Genomic DNA, 17,041 nt, shown 5'->3' on the forward strand with positions numbered 1-17,041 from the left:
TTGGCAGCAACGCCAATAAAGAAAATCACGTCTACGCCTATTTCTGACGTTTGCCACGCATTTCCAAAAGCTAGCAAATAACTAAATAATACAAGCCCAGCCAGGCTGCCTGTTCTCACCCAGATTCAAAAGAGTTGCAGCCGCCTTGATGCTGTGTTGAACCTCCTCAGCAGTCTCTCCTTCCACTCCCCACGGAATTTGCTTGTAAGATCCCTCTCAAATGCCAGTTGAATCAGCTGCTCTTTCCTCCTGTGCAACATGCTCCGTCTGTGCTCACTGAATGTGCTTGTATCTCTCCCATAACTCATCAAACTGCATCTGCCTTGCAGCAGTCACTCTCTGCCTTTGAACCACGTGCTGTTTTCTCCTGCAGTACAGGCGGGTTGGGTATTTCCCCAGACAAACCTGCGCTGGCTCCTCATCACCGAGGTCGTCAGGCACTAACGGAGGCGTCGGTGCTTGTAATATCCTGGCGGTGCTGCTGCTAGGTTCGGTCTTGGCGGCTGCAGGCCCCTCCTCGGGTTGGTTACCTCCTATGTCACCAGGTTGCAAGACTGTTGAGCAGGTGTCTTTGCTGCTGGGCTCAGCGGCCTTGGCCTCGGTGATTAGCGTCGGCTCAGCGGCCTTGGCCTCGGTGATTAGCGTCGGCTCAGCGGCCTTGGCCTCGGTGATTAGCGTCGACCAGCGGCCTTGGCCTCGGTGATTAGCGTCGGCTCAGCGGCCTTGGCCTCGGTGATTAGCGTCGACCAGCAGCCTTGCCTTTGGCCTCTGTGGCAGGCTTCTACCCCTCCCTGCTGCTTTGATCCGATGCTGCCGTTGTGCCCTGGAGAAGCCACTTTCTAATATCCATCATACTATCAGCTACCTACCAAACTGTTAACATTAGCTACATTCCATCCAGCTGCGCGGTGAATGTTTTGTTTTTTTGTAGTACTTAACTTTGAAAGTAAACCAAAACGGTCAGATTGACCCCGCCCCTCTAACCGGTAAAATGTGTATGACGTAGGTATGATGCGTGCAAGGGAGTTGCATGAATGAAGCATACACAACAAATGGGTTGGGCATGACGGAGGGGGCAGATTGTGGGACAGAATATGGATACAGAACTGAGGAGGCACAATATTCCAACTAAGGGGGCATTGTCCTCTTCTGCCCCCTGGTGGCGCCGGGCCTGCACTTAACAGGCACTATAGACATTTGTTTTATTTGACCTCTAGAGATGGAAAACATGTCTATTACAGTTTTTCTCAGTCGCTTTGGTGCATTTTTCACATCATCCCTAACATGTGCAAAATAATAAGTGCATTTCTCAGAACAATTTGTACAAACTGCAATATACAATAGATATGTTTCTAAAGCTAGTCAGTCACTAAAAATCCTTAGTACATCTCTCAAAAGTAAATATTCATGCCAATGATCATGTCAGTGTCATCAGAATGATAAGTCATTGAGTCATTGTTCACGAACAAGGTTGTCAAAATGTTTAGGCATGTTGTCAATGGAACTGTGTACTTTGACAGTATTACCTGATGTAAACTTAGGCTACAGTTTGGATGACAGTTACTGTATTGAAAATGCACAAGGCTGCACTTCTATGGCATTTATCAATTTCAACAGTACTATTTACATATTACTGTATGTGGGTTATTGATTGAAAGAGACTGGACAACCCAAGCGGCACAAAGGAAAAAAACTAAATTAGAAAGAAACACAGGAAACCACCCCTAAGGCACAACTTTGCCCACAGCACTGTTCTAGTGCTGTCTCTACACATCCAGACGTTCCTGTCTGTCAGCCCACATATTCTCATCCACATCACACCGGATATTTTCCCTTCCAATGCAACGTGGAAAGAATATTTTGGAATGCCTTATCCATCCTCTGCAGGCGTCTACTGTGGTGTCCTCACATGCTGCATCCATTGCAGCCAGCAGGGTCATCTGTGTGTGTGGCTGACGATCGTACACCTTCCACCTCCATGCTGAAAATAACTCCTCAATTGGGTTAAGGAATGGTGAATAAGGTGGGAGGAATTCTATGAGCATCCTCGGGTGGGTCACAAACCATTGCCTTATGATGTTTGATCGATGGAAACTCACATTATCACAAATGACCACATACTTTGGCAAATCCTCTCTAAACAGACCCCTCTCATCATCAGGGATGAGAGCCCTGTAGAGAGTCTCTAAAAAGTTGAGTAGATGCTGGGTGTTGTATGGCCCTAAAAGGGGGATATGGGTTAGGACACCATGCTCCGAAATAGCAGCACACATGGTGATATTTCCTCCCCGTTGGCCTGGCAAATCCACAGTAGCTCTGTGACCGATGATATTCCGACCCCGCCTTCTGCATTTGGTCAGGTTGAAGCCAGCCTCATCCACGTATACAAAGTTGTGAGAGGGTTCACTTGATTCCAACTCCATTATACGCTATATCCCAGAACACACAGTTGAATTTGTTTTGGTAAGGAAGAGTGACATAAAATGTACATATATTGCATGTTCCTTCCACAGCAATGGAAATGCGTGCAGTTTATGCTTACTGTACTATGTAACACTATAAAATGTTGCTGTAAAGTAGTTACATAGATATATGTTTTACCTGTACATACTGGTACCGTAGCTCCTTAACTCTGTCCTCATTCCTTTGGAATGGTACACGGTACAGCTGTTTCATACTCATCTGGTTTCTATGCAGCACCCTGTCGATGGTTGAGATGCTAACCGTATGGATGTTTTCAAAGACATCGTTGTCTTCTATAATGGTCCTTTGTATTTCCCTGAGTCTCATGGCATTGTTTGCTCGGACCATGGTGCAAATAGCCTCCTCCTGTTGAGGTGTGAAAAGGCGTCCTCTGCCACCGGTTTGAGGTAATCTTGCAGTCCTATGTGTGGAAAAATGCAGTGATGCATCGCACACTTTCATATAGACAAAAACTATGCGAACACACATTTTACTGTAAAACATACAGGTGGGTGCATGTAAGGTGCAGTATGTATCTGTATAGAGTATATTTTTGTATGCTGTGAAATACAAGTGGACTACTGTAATATGAAGCATTGTAGGAAGTATACAGTATACTGCTTATATACAGTAACAGTGCACTGTACATTGGTGGACATACCTGTTCTCTCTTCGAAACGTTTGTACTATTGAGGACACGGTTGTTCTCCCAATATTCGGCTGCACCCTTCGACCCGCCTCAGCCATTGTAAGGCCATGATTGACAACATGGTCTACAATAGTGGCCCTTATGTCATCAGATATGCGCCTATGTCCTCTTCTGCCTCTTCCTCTGTTTTGCCTTCCACCACGCATCCTTGCTCCTCTTCTTCCTCCTCTTGGCTGTTGACCCTGTTCGTTTCCTGGTCCATCCATTATTGGAAAATTGCAACTCTGTGTTGTGGTCTGTCTATATATGCTTGCCAATTGATTCTTCATGAGATGCACCTTTGAGCAATTTAGACAACTGGTTGATTGTTGGTTGAACTAACACTTTACATTCCTTCATGAGTGAGGGTTAATTTCACCTGCACAATTCAGCAATTTACGTTTTTGTACAAAAGGTCTAATAGAAATGTGTAAAACTATGCTTGACAGTTTATGACAAATAGTTCAACAATTTTGCATGTAATGGCTTATGCAAGGAACTAATGCCTAGATGTTTTGAGGGGTAAGACTATTCAACAGAGAACCATCTACTATATTTTGATCAACATGACATGAGCAATTGAAAATGTGGAAAAAAGCTGACACTTGTACATTATCAATTGCAATATGTACAAAAGCAATTGCAATTTGTTCAAAGGAATAAGAAATTGCTTTAATGATGTGCACAAGTGACTAGATGATTTGGAATTTGTACAAGTAGTATCAAGAATTGCACTTTTGATCTAAGAAATGCACCAAAGCGACTGAGAAAAACTGTATTATTCTTTGTCATCTTGTTCCAGTTTAGAGTCCATTGATAATGTTGATTGAGGAATGGGAATGTTAAGTTGGAATTGTATGACATGGAATTAAGGTTTACAGGAAGAAGAGGTGGACAGATGGCGATCTCAGTCGATCAGATAGATCCCCCAGGTGACCAGTGATAAGCTTGGGGGTCCTCTGACAGCGCATGGATGAGGAAGACAGATGTTTTTGTTATTTTTATATTCATGTGTTCAGATTATAGTTTCATGTAATTTCGTAATGGTTATGTAGAATTGTTTTGTATGGATGATGTCATGATGGTCACAATTTATTTCTATGGATGTTTCTTTTTTTGTTGCGTGTATCAGAAAACGGGGGCATTTTAAAAGGGAGGATGTCTGTGGGATTTTTCCTCATATATAAAAATAAGGTTTTGACTACATAGATTATTAGCATGAATATATAGTAGTTAATTATGTGTTTATCTTTTACTCTGACTGAGTTTATAGAGGTTTGAGAAGTTTGATATCGCATAAGATAGATGAATGGGAATTTATACCTTTGTTGATTAGATATATGGAGAATCAGGTTGGATTCAGGTATGAAAGGTTGAAGGGGTCAATTCTCAGTTATCTAGCATAGTTTAGGATCTAGTCAGAGATATATGTACTACAGAGGGGGAATATTGTATTTTATATGAATTTATGGGGGATAAGTAATTTTAATTACCAAAAAATGAAGAAAAAAAAAGTGGATTGATATGATGTTTTTTATGGTATAATGATGTCATGTCATAGTATCGTGAAAGTCAAGAGTTAGTAGATAATGGGTTTGGAGTCAGGAAGTCTACATTCCATTATGTCAAAGGAGATTACTGATGTTTAGGGTAGTGTGATTGATGGACAGGATATAATGACCTGGGGCAAAGGGTAATAACAACAGAGAAAGGGAGTGCTATGATGGTTGCCAGATGTATGTGAAAGGGAGTGCTATGATGGCTGCCAGATGTATGTGAAAGGGAGTATAACCAAGAGTATAAAGGAGGTTAGATCTGTATGTGTGGGGAGTTCAACTGACGAAGGGCAAAGCCATGTCCGTTGGTTAGATGGACCCACGAGCTCGTGATTTAATAAATACTTGGTATAAAATCTCCACAGAATGTCTAAGTAAATTCTTGCATCTTGAACTTCTCAATACCAGAAACTCATCATAACACTGGGTGACGATGTATGGTCCTTTTAGCTCTGATCCTTCTTCCGTCACTAGGGTCTAGGATCACGCAGAGTCCTTCTCCATTTCTCAACATCGCTCTGTGGAGTTTGTCCTACTGGCAGCGTACCAATAGAGAAGTTGAGAATCCCTGCTGCAAAGACACACAGATACAGACAGACACAAAAGAAAACAATGCTCCACAGTGGCGATGCCATCTTCCTCCTCTGGGTTGGCACACTCCTACAGTGGGATAGATGCAGGTATCTCTCTCTGGTACTTTCCCCTCCATAGAGGTAACCAGCAACACCTAGTACTGACCTCCCCACCTAGGTTTTGTCCATCTCTGACTTCTTTAATATTTTACTACCAGTCTCCAGGGTGCATACAATGCCCAGATTCTCCTGTTAGGTTTGGCAGAGAAGCCTTCACCCGTGGGAAGTCTTAGGCACATTGTTAGGTGAGACACCATGTGCTACCATACCCTGTCTTCTTATCAGTCAGGAGAAGCCTTGATATTAGGAAGTGCACATTTTTTGCATCTTGTTATAGGTCACTAGTTTCATAAACAGACCTCCCCTACATCCTGCCTTATACCACAAATACACGTTCACCTAAAACATGTCATCAAACCCACAACACATTAATTACTACTGCTCATATTCTTAATACAATTTGCATATTTACCAAAAAAGCCTCATGCGAGCAGTACTTACCCCCTTTGGACACATGACTCACATCGTGATTAATGCGTTAAAAAAACCAAAACAACAACATTGCCTGTTAAACCAAAATAATAAATGAAATTAAAATGACAACATTTGATAATACCTTAACTTAATTGTATCCCATTAAGTAATTCAAGTAATATCAACATTGACTAGCGCCATGTGTTCCTCATTCAGGACTAGCTCTCTCACTCTGACCTTATTATGGTCTGGATCATAGATATGACTGTTGCCAAATTATACAAATTATACAATTCTTCATAATTATCAGTATTATAAATTACCCTCAACTCTGTATAATAAATTACCTTAACTTCCTCATCCTATGCCTCTTGGCTTTCCAGTGTGGGTGACCAATTTACACTAGAAAGTCAAGACAGAGTTCAGAGGTCATTCAAACCCTTCAAAGAAGTGTTCCATTCTATAGTATAAACTAATCATTAACCACAGTCAAAACATTTCATAAATGTTATGCATCCCCAGTGTACAGTAAGTCCTCATTACATTTCTTCTCAAAAGAAATCATGTGTTTACCCAAAACTCACATATAAAACAAAAAACTTCAGAAAGTTCCATGTGTGTGTTCCTTTAAGACGTATTATCTTTGACCCGTTAAAACCCACTGAAATCAAAATAACAACCCTATATAACCATTATAATAGGTGGGTTGTATGTGGTTATTTGAAAAACCCTATTGGAAAACAACAAACAAAACTAGCCAGGCCTTATTTAATTTGGTAGCTCCCTCTTATGACCTAATTATAAGACTGACAAATTTTACTAACTGCTCCCACTAGCCCACAGACTTTTGAAACATCCCAATGAGAGATAAGGAAATCCCCATTTTCATGGAAGAGAAAGTATATATTTAGTTTACATTCAATTATAATCAGCAATCCAAAAATATTAAATACACACAAAACATGATGCAGATATACCCTGTCCTACCTCACATCAATAATCGTTTGTTTCAATCTAATTCCTCATAACTACTCCAGAAGAAGATTACATAAAATCTCTCAAAAGATTAACATCTATAACCCCTTTTCGGTAATGTAATCTGCTCAACTTGTTGAAGTGATGTATTGAAATATAAACCTATTGTTTAATAAATTCAGAACTAACAAAAGATGTGTACTTCCCTATCAGCATAATAGTAAAAACTACCTCCCATTGTTCAACATACCAGAAACAGATTATCGTTTTTAGAATGATTTAGCTGTCTGCATAACTCACTGATGGTTAAACAGACTATAGAATTGAATAATAATAATAAAATAATTGTCAAAGAACGTTCCATATTAAACTATTCAGATATCTGCTCCACATTACCCCCTGCATCCTTTACATCCTGATATAGCACAGCAAGCACTACTCTCTTTCACCCGCTTACTAAATCAGTCAATTCTATCCACAAACCACTACTACCTAATAACATATTTGCATTCACATAACTAGACAGCATTATTTTAATATTAGTCAACTCAAACAATCCAATTCAACATTTCTCATCTCTCAATTAACCTACTTTCCTTTTCAAACAATCCAAATCGACATTTCTCATCTCTCAATTAACCTATTTTCCTTTTCAAACAATCCAATTCGACATTTCTCATCTCTCAATTAACCTATTTTCCTTTTCAAACAATCCAATTCGACATTTCTCATCTCTCAATTAACCAATTTTCCTTTTCAAACAATCCAATTCGACATTTCTCATCTCTCAATTAACATATTTTCCTTTTCAAACAATCCAATTCGACATTTCTCATCTCTCAATTAACCTACTTTCCTTTTCAAACAATCCAATTCAACATGTCTCATCTCTCAATTAACCTATTTTCCTTTTAACACTGAAAACCCTCTACATTCTCTTTTATCCTCTATCGCTGTCTTTCCATCTAACGGTACTTTAGCAGGTGACAAATTATTGTTAAGTTATAGTCAAAACAAATAAAACATATACAGTGGGGCAAAAAAGTATTTAGTCAGCCACCAATTGTGCAAGTTCTCCCACTTAAAAAGATGAGAGAGGCCTGTAATTTTCATCAAAGGTACACGTCAACTATGACAGACAAAATGAGGAAAGAAAATCCAGAAAATCACATTGTAGGATTTTTAATGAATTTATTTGCAAATTATGGTGGAAAATAAGTATTTGGTCAATAACAAAAGTTTCTCAATACTTTGTTATATACCCTTTGTTGGCAATGACACAGGTCAAACGTTTTCTGTAAGTCTTCACAAGGTTTTCACACACTGTTGCTGGTATTTTGTCCCATTCCTCCATGCAGATCTCCTCTAGAGCAGTGATGTTTTGGGGCTGTCGCTGGGCAACACAGACTTTCAACTCCCTCCAAAGATTTTCTATGGGGTTGAGATCTGGAGACTGGCTAGGCCACTCCAGGACCTTGAAATGCTTCTTACGAAGCCACTCCTTCGTTGCCCGGGCGGTGTGTTTGGGATCATTGTCATGCTGAAAGACCCAGCTACGTTTCATCTTCAATGCCCTTGCTGATGGAAGGAGGTTTTCACTCAAAATCTCACGATACATGGCCCCATTCATTCTTTCCTTTACACGGATCAGTCGTCCTGGTCCCTTTGCAGAAAAACAGCCCCAAAGCATGATGTTTCCACCCCCATGCTTCACAGTAGGTATGGTGTTCTTTGGATGCAAATCAGCATTCTTTGTTCTCCAAACACCACGAGTTGAGTTTTTACCAAAAAGTTATATTTTGGTTTCATCTGACCATATGACATTCTCCCAATCCTCTTCTGGATCATCCAAATGCACTCTAGCAAACTTCAGACGGGCCTGGACATGTACTGGCTTAAGCAGGGGGACACGTCTTGCACTGCAGGATTTGAGTCCCTGGCGGCGTAGTGTGTTACTGATGGTAGGCTTTGTTACTTTGGTCCCAGCTCTCTGCAGGTCATTCACTAGGTCCCCCCGTGTGGTTCTGGGATTTTTGCTCACCGTTCTTGTTATCATTTTGACCCCACGGGGTGAGATCTTGCGTGGAGCCCCAGATCGAGGGAGATTATCAGTGGTCTTGTATATCTTCCATTGCCTAATAATTGCTCCCACAGTTGATTTATTCAAACCAAGCTGCTTACCTATTGCAGATTCAGTCTTCCCAGCCTGGTGCAGGTCTACAATTTTGTTTCTGGTGTCCTTTGACAGCTCTTTGGTCTTGGCCATAGTGGAGTTTGGAGTGTGACTGTTTGAGGTTGTGGACAGGTGTCTTTTATACTGATAACAAGTTCAAACAGGTGCCATTAATACAGGTAACGAGTGGAGGACAGAGAAGCCTCTTAAAGAAGAAGTTACAGGTCTGTGTGAGCCAGACATCTTGCTTGTTTGTAGGTGACCAAATACTTATTTTCCACCATAATTTGCAAATAAATTCAATAAAAATCCTACAATGTGATTTTCTGGAATTTTTTTTCTCATTTTGTCTGTCATAGTTGACGTGTACCTATGATGAAAATTACAGGCCTCTCTCATCTTTTTAAGTTTGAGAACTTGCACAATTGGTGGCTGACTAAATACTTTTTTTCCCCACTGTATTCACAGGGATGCCACTTAAACTACCATGTTATCCTAGCCGCCATGGGTTGGTACGACAATCTCTTTTGTATAATATTATCAATTCACCCAGTGATTCAGGTCAACAGCATCAATGTAACAGTTTTGCTTCCGTCCCTACATGGTCTTGAACCAGGGACCCTCTGCACACATTAACAACAGTCACCCTCAACGCACCATTACCCGTCATTCAACAAAAGGCACGACCTTGCAGAGCAAGGCAAACAACTACTTCAAGGTCTCAGAGCAAGTAACGTCACCAATCTAAACGCTACTAGTTAACACCACTAACTAGCTACCCATTTCTCACCATTAACACTCACCACCCTTTTACCTCCTCCCTTTCCACAGCAACCAGTGATCCGGGTACACCAAACTTAACCCATTATGACACTTACAGCTCTCTCACGTTCAGCCAACTCCAGTTGCTAACACCCACAGATCAATAATACCTAGAAACTCTCCAAACAACAAATAAAAACCATTCTCAAACAGCGTTCTGCCTTTACCTCTATCGTAGGGTTTAAAAAACTAACTTTACAACTTTAACAATCCTAGATGGCTGTAGTAGCTTCATGTTTTGGTTCAGTTTATCTGTTAGGATATTTGGTCAGTAATATTTCTGTAGTTACCTCAGCTAAAAACGGTTTCTATATTCCTCAGTTAATGTTATCTTTCATACTCTGCTTCTTTCCAACACTGCTTTTTTATCCCTGCTGTTTTTTAATAGTATTTTTATTCTCTTTGTCCTGTTGCTTCACTTCCCATTAAGAAAACACCCTCTCTTCCCTGTGCTTCGTCACTATCCTATTAGTATCCCCTGTTATCAACTAAGATCATAGCCACAGCTCTTATGAATCCACCAATCCACCATTATTGGAAGTCAGCAGATCTAGGTAACTCTCCTTTCTAAGGAGGCTACAGGTAACAAACCAAACACTTGCTGTAGTTGATAAGCGTATTTTGAATTTATATCCATATTATCAATATCCAGTTTATTGATTGACATTACGCCACCATTCGCCATCGTTTAATCTAGCACACCATAATGCAACGTAAAAAGAAATGACTACCACGAAATCGTCTCGCTAAACCAGCACGCTGCTAAATCTTCCATTCTACATCAGTATCTGTCAAAGCAACACATACCAACAGTTGAATTACACTCAGGAACCCAGATTTTACTCTATTCCATTTACCCAATGCTATTGAAATGACAAATAAATCCCACAAATAGGCCAATTACACTGGTTTGTTATGTTATAAGTTACGTCTATAAATTCCACTCCTTATGGGCAGTTCATTTCTTAAACCTTATCTCTATCAAATTATCCATCAACGGCTCAAACTCAGAAAACTTTTGTTAATTATTTCCCACCCCTGACGTACGTCTACGTTAGGGTGAGCAAGTTAATCAATACATATTATTCAAATGATCACTTTATCACCTCTCTAGTAATCGATTACACACACATAAAAATTCATCCTGTTTTCACATCGTCACATACTCCATATAGAACGTTAGAAACTCCTAGGTACTCACATCAAACAATCCCTTAGTGTTTTGTTTAACGATCCTCACTCAACACAAATCAACTTCTTCAAACATACTCCACAATATAATGTTAAATCAAAGCTTATTATCCAAACTGATATCAAATGATCATAAACACATTCATAAAATGTATTATGCACCCTTTCAGATTAAAATGACTTCCTGCTCTTTGTTCATAAAATAGCCCATGTTGTTCCATATACCTCGATGCCATCTGGTGAACAAAAAATGGTGGCATTGAGTTGACTTAAAAGGTCTCTTCCCATTAACGCCATAGGACTTGTAGCGCTTCCTATACATGAATGTTGAAAAATAATATCCTCCAAATCAATTTGTAATGGGAGAGATATAGGATCAATTTGCATAGTTCCACTAATTCCAATAGGCTGGACTTTCTGATTACTTAAAGGACACCTTCAATCTGCTTGCCTTAAACAGGACATAGTTGCCCCTGTATCTATTAGAAATTGAATTATTTTAACCAGATACACATAAACTTAACTGTGGTATTTCTAATGGGCTAACCGAAATATGCAATTGTGGTGCATTGATCATGTATTTAACCTCCTCCCTGCTTATCGGTGTTGTGGTGCATCGATCATGTGTTTAACCTCCTCCCTTCTTATCGGTGTTGTGGTGCATTGATCATGTGTTTAACCTCCTCCCTGCTTATCGGTGTTGTGGTGCATTGATCATGTGTTTAACCTCCTCCCTGCTTATCGGTGTTGTGGTGCATTGATCATGTGTTTAACCTCCTCCCTGCTTATCGGTGTTGTGGTGCATTGATCATGTGTTTAACCTCCTCCCTGCTTATCGGTGTCGTGGTGCATTGATCATGTGTTTAACCTCCTCCCTGCTTATCGATGTCGTGGTGCATTGATCATGTATTTAACCTCCTCCCTGCTTATCGGTGTTGTATGTCATTGTCCCCATAATAGATTACCCTGCCTTCTCCTCTCTAGGTGTATTCTGGGAATTAGGGTGCGGTTGGGCAGGAGTCCAATTTCCCCTCTCTCTATCTCCATATCTTCGTCTCTCCTCATCCTGTATTCTAACGTTACAGTCTCCAACCCAATGTCCCCAGTGTTTACAATAATTGCAAGTATCCCTGTCTCTGTTAAACCTCCTTCTTCCTCCTCTGGAATTACCATTGGACCTGCCTCTACCTCCATTATTATCCTTCCCCTGCTTCAACCAAAAATTACATAATTTTATTTGCTAATCTATTGTTTAAATCGACATTTTGGTTTTTGTTTTGATTATTGTAAATATCATTTGATATTCATTTTCCACCCACTCTCTAGTATATCTATTTTTTTCAGTGTTTATTCGTCCTGTCTGACCTCTAAACCTTCTTTCTGCCGTGTCTAAAGCTCTACCAAACCTTTGGAACCACAATGGACCTGCATTCCTCACACCACCGTTTGGTCTCAAAGTTATCTGTTTTAACTTTAGGAAACATATATTTTGACCAGATTTTAGGATTTTTGTATATATTTTTTTGCCTAACCCCCACAAGATTGTATAAATAACCAATCATATTGTCACTATCCTCTTCTACGTCTTCCCCTGTACTAAAAGCTGGAGGCTGAATAGAGTTCGCTAACTGTGGATATAACCAATCATATTGTCACTATCCTCTTCTACGTCTTCCCCTGTACTAGAAGCTGGAGGCTGAATAGAGTTCGCTAACTGTGGATATAACCAATCATATTGTCACTATCCTCTTCTACGTCTTCCCCTGTACTAGAAGCTGGAGCCTGAATAGAGTTTGCTAACTGTGGATATAACCAATCATATTGTCACTATCCTCTTCTACGTCTTCCCCTGTACTAGAAGCTGGAGGCTGAATAGAGTTCGCTAACTGTGGATATAACCAATCATATTGTCACTATCCTCTTCTACGTCTTCCCCCGTACTAGAAGCTGGGAGGCTGAATAGTGTTCGCTAACTGTGGATATAACCAATCATATTGTCACTATCCTCTTCTACGTCTTCCCCTGTACTAGAAGCTGGAGGCTGAATAGAGTTCGCTAACTGTGGATATAACCAATCATATTGTCACTATCCTCTTCTACGTCTTCCCCTGTACTAGAAGCTGGAGGCTGAATAGAATTCGCTAACTGTGGATATAACCAATCATATTGTCACTATCCTCTTCTACGTCTTCCCCTGTACTAGAAGCTGGAGGCTGAATAGAGTTCGCTAACTGTGGATATAACCAATCATATTGTCACTATCCTCTTCTACGTCTTCCCCTGTACTAGAAGCTGGAGGCTGAATAGAGTTCGCTAACTGTGGATATAACCAATCATATTGTCACTATCCTCTTCTACGTCTTCCCCTGTACTAGAAGCTGGAGCCTGAATAGAGTTTGCTAACTGTGGATATAACCAATCATATTGTCACTATCCTCTTCTACGTCTTCCCCTGTACTAGAAGCTGGAGGCTGAATAGAGTTCGCTAACTGTGGATATAACCAATCATATTGTCACTATCCTCTTCTACGTCTTCCCCTGTACTAGAAGCTGGAGGCTGAATAGAGTTCGCTGACTGTGGATAAATTCCTTTCATACTGTCAGATCCTTTTATAGCCCCTTATGGACTGACTCTTTTCATAAGGTAGATTATGTTGCTCCATTGACAAATGACCTAATTTCTTAACTGACTTTTCCTCCTTCCTAATGATATTTACAGTCCATTGTGCACTCATTAAATCCCATGATTTACACACCTCTTTCATGTCATTTAAATCCCATTTCGGGTAGTTTATGGCTGTATTATCAATTATATACTTTCGCTCTACTTGTAATTTAACCCTTTTAATACCACCAGCTTGAGGATAGTCATTATCTGTCCATGCTGATAAATCACTAAGATATAGTTCCACATAGAAAAATCCTCATTTACTTAACATCCATTTGCACATTTTTCACAACTTTTAAAAGATACTTGTTTTAAATGCGGATTTGTCTGTAATAATTTTGTTGTTTCCTTTCTCTCTCTTCGAGGTAAAATGAAGCTCTGGTTTACTCTTAATGGAAACTGTTTTTCCAGATATCGGTCTACTAATTTGGCCATCCATTACTGTTATTAGTTCATCCAATATTAGTAATCAAATACTGGAATCAAATCCCCAACTTGATCTTTATTAAAATGTAGTTTGCCTATTTTGTCATTGGTGCCATGATTCAAAATGATCGCTCTGAGCATTTGTTGTTGAATCACAGCACCATGTTATTGTCTTATTTGCTACTTCTCCTTACATCTGTTTACGTACTTGAATACCACTCATCTGTTCCCCTCAACAAAATATTGCATTTCAAAGGTTCGTTACAGCTCAGCTTTACCACAGATAAGCAGAATTTAACCTATTAAAAAAATGAAAGTCTGCTTACCTGTTAGTTCGGCTGTAAACTGCATCCTGTTCGTTTAGACTCCAATCTGTTATGACGAGTTTCTCTGGTATCTCGTACTTCAGGATGTAAGAGAGTAGTCGACCACTTAGATGGAGAGTTGATTCATTGTTATTTAATGGTTACAGTACTGGATTCAATGACAAGCGGTACGGGCGTAGCCTCTTGTCATCTGAATGACTTCCATAGAAAACCTCTCAGTTTATATAACGCTCTCCGAGCTACTTCCATCCCACAGTTGCCAACCATTATTGAGTGTCACTCATCTCCTACAATAGGATCCCCATACATAGTATCGTGTGGCACCCAGAGCCAGGCCATTCCATCACGTACTCTTTCTAAGATGAGCAACAGTGGCCCCTAATCTATCTCAGCACGCTGACCTTCTGGCCCCCCATCCGTGACCGACACAACACATGGCGTGTCCTTCTCCTCTCTCTCACCTACAGCTGATGACTTTAAAGACATTAATAAATGCTGTATCAAAAGACGTTATATCAAACACCTTCCTAATATTGAGTTACCTCCCCACTTTTGTCCTCAGAACAGCCTCAATTCATCGGGGCATGGAGTTGAAAGCGTTCCACAGGGATGCTGGCCCAGGTTGACGCCAATTCTTCCCACAGTTGTGTCAAGTTGGCTGGATGTCCTTTGTGTGGTGTACCATGAGCGTGAAAAACCCAGCAACGTTGCAGTTCTTGACACAAACCGGTGATCCTGGCACCTACTACCATACCCCGTTCAAAGGCACTTAAATATTTTGTCTTGCCCATTCACCCTCTGAATGGCACACACACACAATCTATGTCTCAATTGTCTCCAGGCTTAAACATCCTTCTTTAACCTGTCTCGTCCCCTTCATCTACAAGTGACATCAATAAGGGATCATAGCTTTCACCTGGATTCACCTGCTCAGTCTGTCATGGAAAGAGCAGGTGTCCTTAATGTTTTGTCCACTTAGTGTAAATTGCACAATAATGATCCATTGATGGATTTTCTTATGTAGTCTATTGTTTTCTCTGTATTGAACCTGCCTGCCACCCACCCACCTGGGGACTGTGGGTTATGAGACAACCCCCACATCACTAGCTTGCATGTTCTGCAGCCTTGTAGAGATAGGGAGGGGATGACTGGGAGGCAGGTTGGCATTTATTGTCATGAATCTTGCCCTGGAGGCAGTTCTGCAAAGTGGTCACTAGCTGGCACAGGCATAAAGTAATAATATCTGATTGTAATGCTAACCTTAACCTCACTGCTAATCCTTACCTTAAATTAAGACCATAAAACAACATTATTTTCCACAAATGTTTACGATATAGCCAATTTTGACTGTGCTGCTGGCATATCTAGAGGAAATCGTGCAGTTCTGCCTCCAGGGCAAGATTCATGACAAAAGTCGACCTGTGACTGGGAGAGGACAATGAAAAATCGATAACGAAATTGTTTTCACAATTAACGTGCTTTTTCTTGTTTAAAGTATGTTTTATTAAGAAAAGTACAATATATCCATGTACAATTATGGAGCATATGTCCATGTACAATTTGTTTTTCAACGTAAAAGACATAAACCAAATAATCAGATTGGTATTTCAATGGTGTTATTGTAAGAGTTTAAAAAACAGTACAGAAAAGTGCAGTTTGTTCAGAGTATGTTACTTTAAATTCACACTATAACTTCATGGGAGTCTTGTGGAAAGACTGCATGTTGTTTTGGGTGGATTCATCAACATTTGCAGAATATTCCTGTAATGTCAGATGGCATCTTGTCAGACGGCAACAGCCTAGTCGGCTGCAGACACTCATTATGAGTTCAAGTAGTTTATTTGCCATTTGCAGGTATTCAAAGTAATACATACATTGTAATTCCTTGTTGGAGCTCATATAGGACAGTACATACCAGTGGAGGCTGCTGAGGGGAGGACGGCTCATAATAATGGCTGGAACGGAGACAATGAAATGGCATCAAACACATGGAAACCATGGAAACCATGTATTTGATGTATTTGGGATTGAAGCTGTTCTGGAACCTGGGATCCAGAAACTGCCTAGCAACCACTGGTCCTCACTAGACTGGTGCCCTGCATGTCTATTTTTTCATTGGAGTTTATCAGGTTTTGAAGTGATGTCTGTGTTTTTGTTGGACACTTAGTGCTGGAATGAGGTGTCTGTTTGTTCCCAATTCCATCAGAAATGATGGTCCTCATTTGAAGGTCCTGTGTCAAGGTCCTCACTATTATAGGAAGATGTGTGAGTGTGTGTCCAGTGTGTGTGTGTGTATCCAGAGTGTGTGTATCCAGAGTGTGTTTGTGTGTCCAGTGTGTGTGTGTGTGTCCAGTGTTTGTGTGTGTGTGTGCAACATGTGTGTGTGTCTCTCCTGTGTGTTTGTCCAGTGTGTGTGTGTCCAGTGTGTGTGTGTGTTCAGTGTTTGTGTCTCATGTGTGTGTTCAGTGTGTGTGTGTGTGTGTGTGCGTGTGTCCAGTGTGTGTCCAGTGTGTGTGTGTCCAGCATGTGTGTGTGTCTGGTGTGTGTGTCCAGTGTGTGTTGGTGTGTGTGTGTCCAGTGTGTGTGTGTGTGTGTGTACCCAGTGTGTGTGTGTCCAGCATGTGTGTGTGTCCAGTGTGTGTGTCCA

The sequence above is a fragment of the Coregonus lavaretus genome (genome assembly GCF_964263955.1).
Source record: "Coregonus lavaretus genome assembly, contig: HAP1_SCAFFOLD_626, whole genome shotgun sequence".
NCBI classification, from domain to species: Eukaryota; Metazoa; Chordata; class Actinopteri; order Salmoniformes; family Salmonidae; genus Coregonus; species Coregonus lavaretus.